Here is an 18,422-nt window from a genome sequence, read left to right as displayed (position 1 = left end):
CATCTGTGAGCATCCTTGTCTTGACCCCTTGACAGCAGCTACCTGGAGTGTGGGATGTAATCATGGTCTCACAGTTTGCACTACATCCAAGTGGAGTAGAAATGGTGGGGAGCAGCATTTCCCAAGCACTCCTTGCTCTTCAGCTCTCTTTTATGTGTTGCTTGCACTTTGAAGTAGGGGGAGGGAAAGTAAGACATGCAATAAAAGTGCAAACTGCATGAGTCAGGCTGAAATCTGCTGTTGTGCCTCGTTCTTTTCCATTAACAAATTCCACGGATGAGTGTGGGGGGAGGTGGGTATCCCCTCCTTCCTAAATGACAACATGTTTAAGTGCTGAATTCATTAGTAATGCTGCTCTGATGAACACACTCAGCCTTCCAGTCTTGCTCAAAGCTGAGCACTCCTGCCTGGCATCCCTGTCTCTCCCAGAGATCCTGGCTGGTAGAGTGGCTGTGATCGGTCTTTCCACTGCTAAGATGAGAGTGCCTCTAATGGACCTGTGCTGGTGAGAGCAAACTGCTGGGATCTCAGTCCTGGCCTACAAAAATCTGCTAGAAAGTGGATTTTTGAACAGTTTCAGGCTGCTCCTGTTAGGGAGGGCGAATGTGGCGGTTATTAGCTGAAGTTTTACTCAGAGCTGCTCTTTGCAGCAGGGTTTGCTAAACCTGACCTCTCTCCAGGGCTCTTCCCTTGGGTGGATGTGTCCAAGATATCTAGAGAGGAGCAGGCTACAAACTGGCTTTGGCAAATGAGGTCTTTTTCTTGCAAAGGCTGAGAATTTGCAGAGCTGAACTCTCCAAGGGAGTTTTAGTGTGGGATGATGATCGGATACAACAAAAAAACAATGTTCACTTAATTTAAGCTTCAACTTGAGGTACTCAGATAAAACAGAGTTGATATCAGGATAGTCTGCTGTAAAAAGAAGAGTATTGTGAGGGCAGACCAAAGCATTCTCCATCTGTTCCTGTAGCTGTAGAGCCAATATTAGATATTTCCATTGCAGTCTGGGAATCCTTAATTGAGTGCTCATGGCAAAAGCTTCACATTGGAACTTTCTTCCCTCCTTTCCTGTGCTTGGTAGTTAACTTATGCTCAAGCCAGCCAGGCTTTGCAAAACTAAGTGTTCCTGGTGATGTCTAACACTTGTTACATCCTCTGCTTCTCCCTGAAAGGAAAGGGCCAAAGGGGTAAGGTGAAACATCAGCTGGAGAATCTCCTTGTCTTCAACTTGAAAGTCTCCTAATGACCTAAGAAGTGTTTTTCTTGATCTTGTGGAGTTTGTAGCAAAGCACAGACCTTGAGGTTTCTCTTCTCCCACCTTATGTTTTTTCAGTTCCACAGCCACAGAGATGATGAAGTTTTTCTTCTGGAGAAAATGATGGAGTTCAGAAAGTGAGGAGAGGTCTTGTGACAAGCTGACACCTCAGATTTGCTTTGATAGTAAAAAAATATATATAGTTTTATCTTTCATTGCAAATGGCTTATTCACCAGAAGCATGTGTGTACCCATGCCCATGCACCATGAGTGTGTGTGCACGTGTGTGAGTGTGTACATGCACAGTTATTCTTGCCTCAGCAAAACGATTTCCTAACGATCTCTTACCCATCCAAGACAGATTGCTTTTCATGGTTCAGTGGTCGCAGCTCAGGCATCCATTTTAATCAATAAAACAGTCAAAAGAGAGAATAGATTTACTTGTTTCTGGTTTTTTACATTTAATTGAAAATTTTCGAGTGATTACAAACATAGATACTGTATAGATTGCAGAGTTTAGGAGACAATAAGTGCCAAAAGAAAAATCTCCCTGTAGTCTACCCTCTTCTCCCGTCACGATGCACAATAGATGTCAGTGGTCTGTGCCTGTCTGTGTCCTTTCTCTCCTTTCTCATGGCTTGTAAAAACCAGGATGAATTTAATGGGTTTTTTACCCAGACATCGCAGGGAGCATCTGCCCTGCTCTGTGATCAACACTGTCAAGTCCTCCTACCTGTGATGAGGGAGAATCTCACATGTAACATAGAACACATAAGCACCAAGTGAAACGCAGAGATGCTGTCATCCTGTGAGCTGTCTGCTCATCAAACACGTGAGGATGGGCTGTGAAACTCTCCACATCCAGCAAAAAGGGGTTAATTTTAATGAGAACTGATGGAGAAGCAGTTTTAGGGAAAAGGAGCTTTTTGTTAGTGGTAAGGGAAAATACATTTTTCATTGTATTTCCAGCAATCTTTCCCTCCCATGCCTCTGGGATATCAAAACCAAGCACCTTCTTCATAGAGGAACTGTGGGACTTAATATGTGAATAGGAGGGATTTGGGCAGTGGGAGGAATCTGGATACACATCAAAGACACCAATGCCAAAAGGTGACTACTGCTGTGGTGTTTATCCCTTTCTAGTGGGTAGGCGAACCCTTCCCCACCACACTGGAGTATTGCATTTAATGATGTAATCTATTTGCCATTGCCAATGCATCTGAAGGGACATGTGTTTAAAATTGCTTGTGTTTGGGGGGGGAGTATACCATGTACATAATAAACATTGAATTTTGACTAAATATGGACATTGAGCAATGTCTGTCTCTGTATAGTCTTGGGGAAGAGATCTTCTGGACCTCCCCAGTTTCCTAGCTTGCAGCTCAGAGTGACGACTGAGAAACTTTGCCTTTCTTCTCGGGGCTCTTTGGGAAACATAACAAGTTGTCTTGTCTCTCTGGTTGTAAATTTAATAAACCTGAAAGCAGCACAGCAGCTAAAGATATAAAAGTCATAGACTGTTAACTCAAATGAGTGGGGGAAGACTTCAGAAATAGTCACTGAGACCCCTATGCTCTCTGTGGAATGGCATCTGATTTCTCTTTAAGTTGTTTTTAATAGCTGGAATTACCAAAGATTGGTGTTTACCAGCTAATGGGTTTGTGAGTGAGCTGCCTGTTCGGTGCCCATGGTGATATCATTTACACTGGTATTCATGCGATAACCTCTCGAGCGCACAGGTCTCCTCACAAATTAAAGTTGAACCTTGTGTGCCGGGTGTGCTCTGTCTCCCAGACGGAGAATTTCCTTGATACTTTTATTGTCATCTCTGATTTACTCAGCTTCATTGCCTGCTGGAAGCATATTTGTTCCAGCGTGGGCCAAGATGTGACTCCGGAGGAGCGGCTGTCATCCTTGATCTAGTCAAGGGCAGCCGTGCCCTGATGTTGTTGTCAGCTTGCAATAAGCGTGGCTTCATCTCCAGTGCTTCAAAGCCAGGGTGCAGGTCTTAGGAAGGAGGAGCCAGCTTGACCCTTCCCCAAAAAGCTGATTCTTGAAGAACAAAAATGGGTCTAGGGGTGATTTTCCTTGCGTAATGAGGCAATTTTATCTCAGTATCCCTGATACAAGCTGGAAACACAAAGTGTGGCAAGAGGTGACGTGCAACCACATCCTGAGCAGCTTGCAGTAAAACCAATTCTGCCACAAAAAAAGCTTTTAGCTTCATGGCAATTCCTCTCTTGCCAGCAGTGTTTTGCCTCTTTAACCCCTTAGCATTTTTACAGATTATGGGGTGAGTTTTCTCCACTACATATTTCTCACCAGAAGGAAATGAATGTTTGAAGGAAGAGGTTTTTTTAGTTTCTTTCTTTTTTCCTTTTTGAACACAAACCCAAATTCTCCTTGAGCAAAAAGCTTCAAATGGCAAACTCTGACCAGCCCAAATTAGGGGGGACTTAATTTACTATGGTAAAACACTTTGAGAGCTGCAGATGAAAACTGCAATTTAAGTGCCTAATATTATAATTATATACTGATGTGTTTTATTAATGGGATTGAATGCTCACAGCTTTGTAGTAATGAGCTTTTTTGAAGATCTGTATAATAGAGTTTTCTGATGATAAGGACCCTGGCATGCTGTTCTCTCTAAAGCACCTCAACTCATGGGGTAGCCAAGGACAGGGTTAGTTTGTTGACTTGAGACATAATTAGCCTCCTGGAGGAGCCCTTCTTGGAGGGGATGAGGAACTAACGACCTCTTGCTTGAGGCTCTGTATGGGTGATCTGAAAACTTACTGTGCTGGGACAAGTGACTCTGGGGCAAATGAAGTGTTGTGGGAACCTTGGAGATGAAAGGTATCATGTTGACAAATTATCCCTTAGCAGGTTGCTAGTGCTAAAGATCTGTGGGTTTGAACAGTGTGTACATTTGATCCTTTCTAACACAGGGGAAGAAATAATTTTCCCATCCTGGAACATCATTTTGCAGGCATTTCTTATAATGAATGGGAAGGGGAAAAAATCAAACCCTTGAATGTTTTCATGGGCCAGGACACCCCCATCACAAAAGTTAGGGTGGGCCAGTTAAGGTGGTGCACGTTTATAGCTTGCAGATTCCATGTGAAAAAGCCGAGTGATGCTAACCTCGGTTTGGAAATGAAGAGAGACTTTGAAGCCAGATTTCAATTTTAAAGGAAATGTCAGAATGGGATATTTTGATGACTGAGTTTTTTTCCTCACAGTCAATTTATCACAGCTGCCTTTCCCCTGTGAATACATTTTGACTTGGATAAATCAACATATAGTATTAATTATATGAATAGACACATTAATTATTTAATTGTTAGTACATAAGAATTCAAGACTTTCTAAAACTGAATAGGAAGAGCATCAAAAATAAAGTAGCAAATTATAGAGCTTTTATAGTGTGGACTGAGAGTTTCTTATTAGGTATCTTTTGACAGGGAAAAGTGGTCTTTTTTTCAAAAGACACCACAATGTTCTTTACAAGTCTTGCTTTTCTCTAAATGCTTTCCTTTTTTTGCAAGAGTGTAATTAGCTGTTATTAACTGTTGTATGGGCAGTTTTCATTTTGCACTGTCTTTGGAAACTGTGGCTGCTTTTCTAAGAGAGCTGGAAGTTTTGTTTCTTCCCTCAGATTCTTGTGGAGGGGAATATTTGTCTTTAGCCTTCCCTCACTAGTTGGGTGTCCTTGATGCATGTATTTAGGAAGTGCAAAGCCAAGCTAGTGTTCCCCCTTTGTTAATTAACCCAATATGTACAGTCTTTTCTCTTTTTTTGGCAGCTTGGCTTGAGAGCCCAGCTGCTGGGAGATGAGCCACGAGAGGAGAAACAGAAGCTTTGTGTTAATACGTGACTTTTTGTAGCTTGTTGATGTTCCCTGGAACATCTGCTCTTCGGCACTTGCCTGTCCATCTCAACCTGGATTTTTCCAGGAATGATGGAACACAGTCTAAGGAAGGAGAAGTGAGGAAATGGGAATGGAAAAGAGAGAACGGGGATGCAAAGCAGGTGGACTTCCACTACACTGAGTGGGTGTTGGTAGCTGCTTGCACTGGTGTCTGCATCAAAGAGCAAAATCTTTGGACCCTCTTCAGGAAAAATCTGCTTCTCCCAAGGTCATGAAACTACATCTGGCTTTCAGCATCATCATGTGGCAGAGTGGGTTTCAGGACAGGTTCCTGTCCTGTGCATTCACCATCCTCACCCGCATCCCTTCTGCTCTTCTCATTCATGGTTGCTGTCAGTAATGAGATGGGAAGACTGGGCAAGGAGACAGCTCCAGTGCCACCCTGTCCACCCCCACATTATTCTGACTTATTACATTGTAATAAATTGAACCATTCCACTTCATTATTTCATATTTGAGGAGATTTATAGATTGTCCTGGTGGCTGAAGAGGCAGTGATTAAAGAAGCAGTGTGCTAATGAATGAGCCTCAGCACAAAGCCTTTTTAATTAATGCACAGCCCAGGGGCTGTAAACGGCTTGCTGATAACAAGCCTGGCCCATTCAGGACATGAACTGACAACTTTGCACAAAATGAAGGCTTATGTGGAGACATGGGGATGGTATTGAAATGGCAATTAAGGCTAATAAAACGTTTCTTCTGCCTAACCATCACTGTGGTGCTGGCTCTGCGTCGGTATGCCCAGCCCTTTCTCTGCCTCAGAAGTCATGGCAGGTGGAGATTTCATTTGGCTCTTCCAACCTTTCTTCGGTGATTTAATTTACGGGCTGGCTGCCGCATCTGTTCCTTCATGTGGCTCTTTCACTTGTGTTACAGATGGATTTTATAACTCTGGTATCTTCTGAACTCGCCTGAAATTTTCCTGAGTCAGATTTAGTGTACTGTTTACCACTTGTTTTTTGGTGGTGTTTTTTTAAAAAAGGACTTTTCTAATGGAGTGTCGTGCTGGGAGAGAGGCAGCGAACTTGTCAGCAGTTGTCTGTCTGTCCATCCATCCATCCATCCTTGACTGCAGTCTTGTCACAGAGCTCAACTAAGCAGAGGGTGGGCTTGCACAGCTCTGGGGTGGGAGGGAGCTTGCCAGGATGAAATGTCAGCTTGCTGCAGGATGGCCTCAAACCTGCCCATGGTTTTTAATGGGTTTTGTGACCCCTTTCTGCATATACTCTGGTTGGTGGTGTTGATGCCTGGTGTTAGAAAGACTGTGCTTGGGAAAAAAAGGCTTTTCATTAAAGGACAAGTAAATGCTTGAATAAACAGTTGTGATAAACTGAAAGTACCTGTACAGACAAACTTTGTCCTTGGGAAGTGATGGGTCGGAAGAACAGCATAGATAGGTCATTGCTACTCCACTGAACTCCCCCGGTCTGTGCCAAATCCTGCATGGTGATGCTTTGGTGTATTTAAACACAGTGCCCTGGGTCAACCTCACAGCAAAACTCCCAACAGCACATGGCTGTCATCATCTGAGCCATACCAGACATCTCTGATGCTGTACTGGGCCAGGCATCTCCGGGGTACTTGGGAACCCTCTGTTCCTCTGAGCATCCCCGGGGGTTTGAGAGCGGTGAGGAACCCAAAGCTTGGCATTGCTCTATCTTATCAGGGTTGAACTTCTCCATTTTGCTTCACTGAATCCCCAAGAAGTAGAAGCACTGTTTTTCAGCAAGAGATGTGGGGAGAGGAGGTGGCAAACTTCTGAAAGGAAATAAAAAAAGAAAGGCAAAAAATATAAACGACGCTGCCCGCGGCCCGCAGATTTAATGATATTTACCCATTTGATTGATGAAGATGATGAACGAGGCTTTGTGGCCCGTTGAGGGTGAAAAGTCTAAGTACCAGGATGGAGACTAAATCAATCACTTCTCCGGCTCCCCTGCCAGATGGGTTCATCAGTTAACTGCAGTTCCCAACAGGGTCGTATATTACCCCTGGCTGAGGGACGGCACGTCAGCTATGGCTGCTGACTCTTCTCCAGAGAGATCGATAACCCATGGTGACTGGAAGCAGCACAGCCTCAGTGAGACCACTAAAACTCCTCTCCACCTTTATTTTGTGTCTGATTTTTGGAAGAAGTTCTTTTACTGTGAAGGTGATGAGGCCTCAGGTTGCCCAGAGAGAGTGGACACCCCATCCCTGGAAGTGTTAAAGGCCAAGTTGGGTGGGCTTTGGAACAGCCTTGTGTAGTGGAAGGTGGCAGGGGAGTTGCAACAAGATGATCTTTAAGGTGCCTTCCAACCCAGACTATTTTATGATTCTGTATATTCCCATAAAATGTCTGGGAAGGGTCAGACTCAGCAGCTGGGCCACACAGTGCTGTGTTCTTCAGGGCCAGACGGGAGACATGAGCTGGAGAATATGGGTGAAAGTGTCTTCTCTGAGTGCTTGCAGTGACCTTGTTCTCTTTTTTTTTTTGTGGGGTTTTACATGACCTTTATTTATGATTTGAGCACTTGCTCATCATTTCCATGCTGAAGCCCATAAGGTGGTTGTGCCTTTGGGTGGGAGCTGTCTCACCTGAACCCAGACGCTGCAAAGTTGGATTCCTGCAGCAGTCAGAGGGCTCGCTCTTTTGGCGTCATGAGACATGTCCTCTGTGTGCCACCAAAATGTTGCACCTTCTTTGGGCCACGACTGTATCTTTATGGTTTGGAGTAATCCTTACATTGCACTTGGCAGAAGCTGGTGAATTATTTGTGGATGTGTTGGTAAACAGGGTTTGAAAAACAGTTGCGCAGAACCGTGTAACAAGCTCAGGACTTGGGATGTTCATCAAAAGTTTGGGGGTTTTATATTTCCTGAGTTCCACCAACCTTGTAAGCAAAGCCAATGTGATTTATGGCTTTGTGTTATGTTCCTGTGAAACTTGCAGGATTTTGATATAAAATTCTCCTGGCTTTAACTGTCAAGTTTCACCTGAGTCCTGCTTTGGAGGCCATTACTCTTTATGTTGTCATTTCTGAAGAGCCTTTTTCAGCAGGAGCTCGGTGTTATATAGCACTTAGTAACGAGCAAGTTACACTCCAGAGTAAAGAACATTCTGCTATGTTCAAAGCTTTTACGGTGATCATTGCAACTGTTGATGTCCAGGACAGATGTTCAGAGTGTTTTGCAACATATTTGTGTAGGGAAATGCCATTCTGCTCAAGTAGTTTTTGTTCTGTGATTTAGAGCTTAGAGATGCTGGAGGATTTTCACACTTGAGTTATCTGAAAAAGTCCAAAGTTGTATCAGTGGGGAAAGAGGCAGCTCGTGCCTTCGATGCAGTGACCTGTCCTTGGGAGGAGTCTGTCTGTTTGGTCTAGTCCCCAATTTTAATTGGGACCCACTTGAGATCAGGCCTTATTACCTGGCCTTAATATTATGAGCTTAATGTCTTGGTCAGACAGAGATGCTGTCACATGCAGAGGTCCTTGCCTGCTCGTGGTGGGAAGCAGAGGGAGGAGGATGTTGTGCTGACACAGGAGAGTAGGAGCTGAGGTCTTTGCAACACACGTGTCCAGACTGTGAGTTTTAAGGAGAGAGATGCTGTAGGCCAGGCTTGGTTGCCCTCACAGCACGTGCAGAATCAGCACACCGTCTGTGGGTGTTGTGAGAACAGGAGGGGGGGGGTGCCTTTCAGGCAGGGCTGCTGGATGGGAATCTCTCAGCACTCTTTTTTCCCTGACTGCCTTCACAGATTCCTCCTGTGACCTTGGGGATGTTTTCACATCTTTTGTATTTGTGACGTTTGCTTAGGCTGTACTTTCTAGGGCAAGGAGTGTCTCTTGTAACGTGTACTTCATCGAGGTTTGCCTTTCATTTGAAGTTTCTGGGCACTGCTTCTTGATATCAGTAACAATCATGACAGTGAGAGACCAAAGACAAAGGAATGATTCCCAGGAAAAATAGAGCAGCTGTGCTTTTCTGTACTGGTAATTCAGGAGTAAGGAGTACAGATGAGTTTTAACAAGAAATAACAAGTACTGGAGAGCTTCAGGCTGCAGTCTGGTGGGGACTGATAGCTGATGTATGATGAAACAAGCTTTCCAGACCTCGGTTTTTCCTGGGTCAGAGGGGAGGAAGGGGAGTGCAGACATTTGCTAGGCAGATCTGCTTGAACTCATGGGGACAGTGCCTATAGCAGATCTCAGCCTAGGCCAGGGTTGTGAGATGGGCCCTGAATCACAGACAGAGGTGAAGAAGTTGGGGACAACTCCATCTTCCCCAGTAAATCCATGCTGTGCCTAACTTGCACGTATCATGTGAATTAGAGCTTTTTAAGGTTGGAATTGCTGGCTGAACTCCACAACTTATATCCAGCCCAATGCAGTCATTAGAGAAGGGCTTAAACTCGTTATCTCCTTTTCATTAGCATTAACCATTAACTCTGGATAGCTGTGTTATTGATATAAATGTCTTTGAAACCTTCCAAGCTCTTGGCTTCGACAGATTCCGTAGACTGGTGAGGGAAAGTGTTTCTTTTCATCACTTTTGAATTTGTGGCTATTTCAGTAGAATCAAAGGGGGTTTCTTGTGTTGCAAGGCAGGGACGATAGAAATACCAAATGTACTTTGTCTTTCTCATTCATTAATTCATATACATTTATCATAAGACTTCCTATTTGTCTCCTTTGTAAGACAAATAATCTCAGCCCTTCCAATCCCTTGTCACGTGGAGACGAGAATGATTTAAGAAGCTGGAAAAGTTCCATATGACACAGGATACAGAGACTGGTGTATTTAGTCTGGTCATCTCATTTCCTGAAGGACAGAGGCCGAAGTTGGAGATGATGGGGCAGAGTACGCCAGTTTCTCTGCAGATATGCCACTGGCTAAACAGGGACAAGTGGATGGATGTATGTCTGTTCACCATGTTTTCACTCTTTCTGCTGCTAACAAGCTTCTGGGCTGTGCTAAGTTTGACTCGAGTATGAAATTGGATAAATGTGATAGGAGCTGTCTGTGTGGTGTCTTGAGTCCTGAACCCAGAAGTGGGTGCTGAACATGTTTGGATCACTCCATAGGCATGATTTATAGCTTGACTGGGGTTATTGCTCTGGCATTTATTTAAGATTTGATCTCAATCTCCTGTAATTGCAAAGTCTCTTCTAGAAGATTTGGAAGATCTGGACTGCCTTATTCCTTTCCTCCTATTTTCAAGGTTCTGCAGCCCTGTTTTCCCTCAGTGTATAATAGTCTTTCTTGGGATACACAGAGGAGGAGTGATGGGTTTCACCCTGGGTAGCAGCAGCTCTGTTTTACGGTGCTAATCCTAATGTAAATCCCAATGCTTGTATACATCTAATAATAATTTCTGGCACTTGAATGGTGGTTTACAGCCACACATAAACACCCAGCTAATCCTCCCAGTAGCCTGGGAGCAGCAAAGTGAACAACTAGTTAATATCTGTGCAACTTTGAGTGTCGAGGGGTGGTGATGAGGCTGTTCTTGCTTCTCTGAGCATGGCAAGGACCCTGGCACCTTACTGATGCCCGGAGGGGTATGTGGCCAGGAGGAACAGTTCTCCTGAGGGATGTTTCTTGTAATGCCCTCACCATACGCCATGTTTACGAGCTCGCTGTGAGCTCAGATGGAACAAACTGTTTGAGAAATCTCTCCTCACAGCCAAGCCTAATTTGTCCTGTCAATCCGGTGCTCGCCTTCCCGCTCCCGTATTTAGTGCCATTGATTTATTGAATCACAAGAATATTAAGAACCTCAAACTATTAGTCCTGATTACAACTTCTTGGCGGCTTCATCACTCCATGTGTCTTGCCATGCTCCAAGAGAGACTAGCCCCTTTGCTGGTTCTTGGCAGCTATTGAGCATCGATTCCTTGCTCCCCATCCTCTCTTGCTTTCCTGTACGTGCCTTTCTTGCAGCAACAAGTATGTTTTAGGGAAGAGAGGAGACTCAGTGTAATGAAAGAACTATCTCGAGCTGTATGTGGTGATCCCACTCCTGAGTCTCCTTTTCAGCCCTCCAGAGGCTTCATAGTGAGATGAGAGCTTCATCTCCAGCACTGTCCATCCTTCATCAGTCATGGCCTTAGAAATATTTCGGAGAAAGGGTTTCCAGTTTGCTGGCTCGAGGCTCACTAACTCATCTGAGCGAGCCGCTGGTGAGTAATGGCTGGTGTGTGCTCCACAAGGACCTGGCCCTTTCACTGTGAAAGGCTTTCAATCATTCTTTCTCAGCCCTGTGGCCACACAACGCTTTAGCCTAATTACAGCAGCACTGCTTAATACACTGCAGCCATCAGCAGAAAGGAGACTCTTAAGCTTCAACCGTGTCTGCCCATCAGAGAGGTCTGACAGGCTGAGGAGCGCCAAGTCCTCCTGCTGTGAACGTCTCCAGAGACGAGTTCTGTTGCTCCATCCCCTCCCAGGTTAGCACAGCAGCATCTCCTGTAGCTGGAGTTCCTGGTTCTCATGTCCAGCACAAGAGGAGAACAGTAAGGGTTACAGCAGGTGCATTTGGATGGGTAAATGTAGTGAATGCTTTCTCAGTCCACTTAGACCCCTCGTGTTGTCCTTTCCCTTGGCTGTCCTTGCTCCCTGGTCCCGCAGCTCGGTGGGAGTGCAGCAAACACGTTACTCATGGAGCAGCCAGCCTGCTTAAGGAGCTAAATTTATTTCATTTTCTAAACTGCAGCTGGGAAAAAATAAGGAGCCATTAGGCTGTCAGTTGTTAGAGCTTTACAGGAGCATCAACACATCGTGTTTTTCTTTACCGAGACATTAAATGTGTCAAGAGCCATGATGGACTGTCTGGATCAGATTCAGAGGGCAGATGGGATGGTGAGGGGGGCAGAAAGGCTTTCTCTGCTCACCCAAAGCTGCTAGGGCGGTACGGTCGTATGAGCCTTGAGCGCTGGGCTTTCTGAGAGGTAAGGGCTGAGTCCTTCAGTGCCACGAGGACATCCTCACCTTAAAGGGACCAGTCACTCTGGTATCCCTGGGGATGTCAGCGGGGAATGGTAAGGCTCAGGTGAAGCAGGACTGTGTGTCTCTGGTGCAGCGCTTGGCTGGAGAATTCGGATGCTGCCCTGGCCAGCAGACAGGAACATTTCTCCCCATTTTCTCCTCATCAGGAGGTTAATGGCTGCCTGACCACAGCAATATGCCGGGGTGGAGATCTGACAGGGAGAGCAATGTAGAAACTGTGACTTAGGCTAAGGAGAATTCAATGTGAATGGAGGTTTTATTATTTTCCAAAGCATAGCTGGACTCTGGGTTTTTTATTTTCATAGAGTTTGTTGGATGCTCAGAAACCTCCCAAAGCCTTCAACATCACCAGGCTCTCCTGAATGCAGTGTTTGGTCTGCACGTACACGAGATGTATGGCAAATATTTTATTTCAAATGCTGGCATATTTGCACTGGCACTGACTGCATTACATGTGAGTGATGAAAGGCCCTGTATAAATATGGTGTTTCCATCGGTATTGATTGCATTATGATTACAATTACATTTGCAATGGAGCTGACTGTATTATATGTGTCATTATATTGGCACTCATCATTAGTGCTTGCCTGTGGCCACTTTCTTTTTTCCTCAAGCTATGTCTGGAGCAGGAATTGAACGGCTGAGGCAGAGGCAGGGCTGACTCGGGGGGTGCTGCTCTTGCCTGGCGGTTCTGACCTACCTGGGGCAGTGGGAGCAGCAGAGGAGCACAGGTAGGGGTAGGCATCCAAAAGAGCCATCCTGACCCACTCCAGCAGCACCCAGCAGAAATTCTGGGGTGATGGCTCTTGGTGCACACAACAGAACCTGCGTGGTCCTGGGTTACATATGGGGTGGCCCAGCAGCTCTGCTCATGTGCGGCAAAAGCCTCTAAAATTTCAAGATGCCATTCCCAAGTTCCTTCTCGCTCTCCACACTGACCTCCTCATTTCAGAAGCTAATTTCCTCAGATCGTCTGTGTAGTAAAATGTCTTTTCTTCTTTGGTTTAGCCTCTGTCTTTCTATTTTTTGCTGTTGTGTGAGAAGAGGTGCTGTGGGCTCTGAGGCGGTTTTGATATTTTCCAAGTCAATATCCCTTCCTGCTAAGAACAAGATGTAATCTGTATGTGTGTGTGTTCACAGGCTGGCACAGAGCAAGCATAAAGTTCCTGGAAAAGGAAGAAAGGAATGTGCATTCCCTAAATGCAGGCAGGGAGGTATGATGTTGCCTTTTACCGTCCTCTGAAGCTCGTGAGAAGGATGCACTTTGCTACCCTGCCCTGGAAATGTCATTCTGGGTGGGAAGGGAGTTTTGTGCTTGCTCTTTGCCCAAGGCTGAGGCCGGCTCTGTGGGAAATTGATTAAAAGGAGATGCTTTGAGCTCAGGAAGGGTTTTCCCTGCCTGGGCAGGTGTTAATGGGAAAGGTTACAGGTATGATGAGGAGTGAGAAGGGGCAGATGGGTAAGCCAGGGGGTAGGTGTAATGTGAGAAGGCCAGAGGAGCAGGGCTGTCTGGGGAGGCCTTCTTCATATGCTCAATTAATTAGTGAGGAGATGAGGAGCTGGTGTGGTGGCCCCAACTTGGCTGCCACTGCCCTTTGAAGGGTGTTGGACTCTGCCTCTCAGCTGCTGCCCTGGGGAGTTTTCTTTCCACTTGAAGAAAGCAAAGAAAAATAGACTTAAAAAAATCCATGAAGGGGTGAAAATGGTGAGGGGGAGGCAGGGATGAGGAAGGGACACAGAATACACTCCTGCTCTGACAATCCACATGAGTTTGAAGTCAAAACATTCTGTGCATGTCTGCTTTTTTCTTTCCTCGCCACCTGGCAGCTATTATCAGATGACAATTTATTCCAGGCGTCCTCTTGGGGAGAGATTTCATAAGCATCAAGATTTTTAAATCTGGAAAGGGCCATGATGAGCGCAGTGCCTGCACCAGGGTTTGGCTCCTGGTTCCCATCCCAGGCTGTGTACCTCGCTGCTGGTTTGTGTGTGTGTCCCTCACAAACCTCAGGTATTGGCTTTGAAGTCTGAAGTTCAAGAACCTCTCTGTTGACTCTTGAACCAGCTCTCCAGCAAAGTCCTCCAGCAGTGGCTGGAGGAGGGAGGGAGAAAGGTTCTTGCAGATTGGCTGGGAGAAGGTAAAAGAGGCTGTGCATGGGATCTGGGATTGTGTCTAAGGAGGAATTTCAGCTTTTGCAGCCTCTGGAGGTTTGCAGTGCAGGTAGAAGTGGCTGCTGCCAAGGAGCAGGTAGTGGCAGGAGCTCCTGGGCCCCCTGGAAGGAAGTACTTCCCACAGCAATGCTGTGTGATTGCATCTGAATCAGGAGTCTCTCATCAAAGACAAATTGCCAGTTCACGCAGTGCCTTTTGTCTCTGCTTGTGCCTTTGCCACAGTGGGAAGGTGTAGCTTTCTGTTGTTGGAGTATTACTGTGCCAGTGAGTGGAAAACCCACCCCAGCCCCTCTTGCAGTTGACCTATGGCCACTTGACTGCCCGTGCTGCTCGCAGTGCCTTGCTGGTGTTGCACACAGGCGTGACGCACGGGGCTGTGCATCCCATGGCTCCTGCAACTTTGCCTTGCCGGTGGTGAAAATAGACTTGTCATGTTTGGTTTGGTTTCAGCAGATGTATTCACAAATAACTTCATTTGATGGCAATGATGGGGAAAGAAGAGAAAATCATCCCCATCATTTCCTGAATGTTATCCAATGATCTACTAAGCCAGGCAGATTTTTAGAAAAGGGGGAAAAAAAAGGGAATTGTGACTAGTTTGACAAGAATGTCAGTGTTTCTTGAACAAATTACTTGCAGCATGTAATTCAGTTGGCTGGAGTTTCCAGTGTGCTTCAGTGCTGGTTCCTGAGGCAGGGCTGTGCTGTCTGTGCTCCCAATGCACCAGGGACTCAGCACGTGTGAAAATGCAGGAAAAATCAGAGATCACTCCTAGGTCTTGAGGGATAATGTTTTGGGGAGGGAGGGTAAGGTTTAGTCTTGGCTGCCCAAGGGTTGTCGCTTCTGTTTGGTGTCTACTGTGGGTTTACAGGGGCTTGGCTCGGTGGGGTCTGCAAAACCAAATGAGTGTTGGTCTGGATTTGCCTCTGGCCTGTTCCCAGTGTGAACTGAAAGAGCAGAGTAGTGAGGGCAGACATGATGCAGGATGAGTCACAGCAAGCACCCCATGTCTCTGGTGAGCTTCTTTCCTGTGCTGCAGCCACATGAGAAACCCACTCAGGTCCCACCTGCATATTCCCTTCCTGCCATGGCCGTGTATCTGACGAGTGACTCCTGTGACATGGGCTTTGGTCACCAGGACTAGGGCTCTGAGATGGAGCAAGAGGCTTGCTCAGGTACTCCAAGGAGCCTGATGCCCCGTCCAGGTGCTCCTCTTAATGTGGCTGGAGGCACAGTGTGAGGCTTTGTCTTTTGTTTAGTGAGTCTTGGCTTTTATAAGTTCAAAATGAGATGGCAAATTGAATTTGTTCATGAGCATGGAGACTCTCTAGGGTTTCCTCTTTAATTCAGTAGACTTGCTTTAAGGGACTTTCTATTTTAGCAGAGAAAGGATGGGATTGGTGTTTCAATCTTTTTAACTTTATTGACGTTCTGCCTTTGCTTCAGGCAGGTCCTTCTGAGAGCAGGAATGTCCCTTTCCTCAGTTCCCATCCCTGTCCCTTTCCCCTGGGCTTTTGGGCAATGTTCTGCCCCCTGTGCAGAGGTTTGCAAAGCCTTTGGGAAGAGGACCTGTTGGGAGGGGCTGCAGCAAAGCCCACCCATGCTTTTGGGGCTGACAGGGAATGCAGGATGTTGGTCCTTTCTCTCCCCATCCTTGCCAGTAGCAAGAGCTGCCTGGGTGAAACACTGTCTTGAACTACTGGCTCCCACTCCCTGTGCTTGCAGGGAGCCCCAAGGGGTTTCTAAGCAGTGACAGGAACAGTCACAGGCAGAGGAACCTGTTAGTCGCTCTTTCATGGTTCAGCAGTCTTGTTTCCACCTGGTGCTCTCCAGGGAGGGCCTGTGAGCTGCAGAGGGTGCAGGGGGAGATGGGGCTTTTGTGGGATGTGGAACATCTTTGCACGGGATGAGGGTGTGCATCAGTCCTAGAGGCCCTGTCTCTTCCCAAATGTTTCCCCCAGACAGCTAGAAAAAAACCCCCACGCTGAGTTTTTGCAGCAGCTTTCAGGAGGTGGGGTTATTGCTGCCTTTTTTCCCCTCCCTTTTTCATTTGTGCTGCTGCTGAAGAGTGAAGGAAGGCGCAGCTGAAGAAGCGGAGGCACAGACCGCTTCAGCATGTGAATACGGTTTGGGTCGGTTGGTGTTTTCAGCTCATGTTTAACCCAACGAAGCGCCGCGGTTTGCTGAGCTCGGAGAGCTGCGAAAACAGCACTTGTAACAAAGCTGGAAATTAGGTGAATTTTGCAGTGGTTTGGGTTTTGTTATGAGTCGAGTGTCAGCCTGGGTTCGTCGTCTTTATGGGAGCGTCAGGAAGTGGCAGACGGAAAGGTGCGACACTAAAATTCATTGCCTGCTGAGCTTCCCACTGGCGCAGGTACAAAGCTCACGCTTAGAGCTATCTCTGGGGTCGTAAACCCCCGTGGAAAGGAGGAGATAAACCCTCCTGAGACTCTGGCAGAGCTGCCTTCACCTCCGCAGCTGCGTCTGGGGCTAATGGGACCTTCTGACGCACGTCGAGATCTTTACTGGGAAGGTGCTGTTGAAGGACAAAGTCTGATGATGTTTGGATCTCAATGTTTTACAGCTCCCCTGCCTTTGAACAATGCCTAAAAATACAAGTGTATGCAAATTATAAACTAATTTAGATGATGGAGCATGGGAATATTGCTCATACTCCCCAAGCATGGCATTTCCAATCATATCTGCGTTTCATTTTTAAGCAAAGAAATCATAATCTTGACATGTTTATCATTCAGTGCCTGCACCAATTATCTCTTTGGGTTCATTCTATAGTTCATAGAACTGATAGATTATGATCATGTTGTTAGGAGAATTGTGCAGTCATTATTCCTCCAGCTGGAGGAGAAGTTGAAAAACAATTATAAAGAATGATTCTCCTTTGGATTGCTTTTTGAGTTCATGAAGTAGGCAAGTTCCTTATTACTGGGGGCTGTGAGCTTCAAGGCTACCGCCGCTCTTGGGTTTGAACTCTCGTGATCCAAACCAGGTGACTTATAATGCTGGTTTTCCTCCAGCAAGCTCAGGTTGTAGTTACTTTTTTATGGGTTTATATGAGAGAGATGAATGCCGTTTGCCACACAAGAGCTGAAACTGATTATTTCCAGTTTAATTACAGGCTGTGGGTACCTTTTGGGGAGGGGGGGGAGTTAGAAATTGAGAGACGAGGCTTTGCATTCAAATAATGCAACCTTGGTGTCTGCATGTAACTTGAAGCCAGATGAAGTCTGATTCCCTTAACTTAAGTTTTGTTTTCTTTCAAGATACTTAATGAGACTCAGGGGATTGTGATCCCCCCTCCCCAAAGAAAATATTTGCAGGAACTACTGCAAAAGGAGCCCTCTGGGACTTTGGGAGTTGAAGGCAGCGTGCTCCCAGGGGAGAGCTTTTCTTTGATCCCCAGAAGGAGCTCTCTAATCTCATCCATTAACACACTTGGGCAGCTCCAGGGTGATTTGGCAGCTTTCCTTCTGTGATTGATTGTCCCCTGAGGAATACACTGCCTTTCTGCTCCTCCCTTGCCCCAGTTTTCTGTGCAGGTTATTGAATTTTCAAGTTACTTGACCAGAAGGGAACACAACCAGGAAAGCAAATGTCTTGTCAAGGCATCGTTCCCATGCAAGGATTTTGCCTCCTTGGCTCTCCAGGGTTTTCCTTCCCTCATCTCCCTGCTGGTATTCAGGACGTGAGCACAGGGACGTATCCAGTGCACAGGTTGCATCTGTGCTTATCCAATTTGGGACTGATTGAACCCCTCTGTCCCTCAGGCCTTATTGTTTTGCTTTTTCAATGTGGTCAATATCGAAAGCTTGAGCAGATCTATTTATTTACTAATGTTCTCTGTCAATATTTATGTAGCTTGTAGCTGGCTGGGTATTCCAGATGAGTGTGGGTAATGACTGACGTGCAGAAGTAACTCTCCAGATGCAAAGTGCTGTGTGCCTGGGGATGGAGGGAGAAACACTTGAGGAGGTCTAGTGATTTTGCAGTACCTTGGAGTGGGAGCTTTACTCAGAGCTTCCTACCTCTGGCTTTGAACTTTTTTCTCAATCCGTT

The 18,422-nt window shown here is 46.1% G+C and overlaps 1 protein-coding gene across 3 annotated transcripts in view; it reads left to right on the top strand.

Moving 5' to 3' along the window:
- The window catches only part of LOC104562481 (opioid-binding protein/cell adhesion molecule homolog), a 318,625-nt gene that overhangs the window by 20,763 nt on the left and 279,440 nt on the right, over positions 1–18,422 (top strand). Inside the window, exon 1 of one of the 3 annotated variants that reach the window (XM_062013965.1) lies at positions 16,409–16,480. The exons of 1 other annotated variant lie outside the window; for it this stretch is intronic. The gene's annotated coding sequence lies outside the window, so the exon portion shown is untranslated. Of the gene's footprint in view, positions 1–16,408; positions 16,583–18,422 lie in introns of those variants that run through there. One more of the 3 variants, XM_062013964.1, reaches the window with a different exon arrangement.

The sequence above is a fragment of the Colius striatus genome, chromosome 23, assembly GCF_028858725.1.
Source record: "Colius striatus isolate bColStr4 chromosome 23, bColStr4.1.hap1, whole genome shotgun sequence".
NCBI lineage: Eukaryota > Metazoa > Chordata > Aves > Coliiformes > Coliidae > Colius > Colius striatus.
Note: the sequence above shows the minus strand (reverse complement) of the source record. Positions and strands in the feature narration are given on the sequence as shown.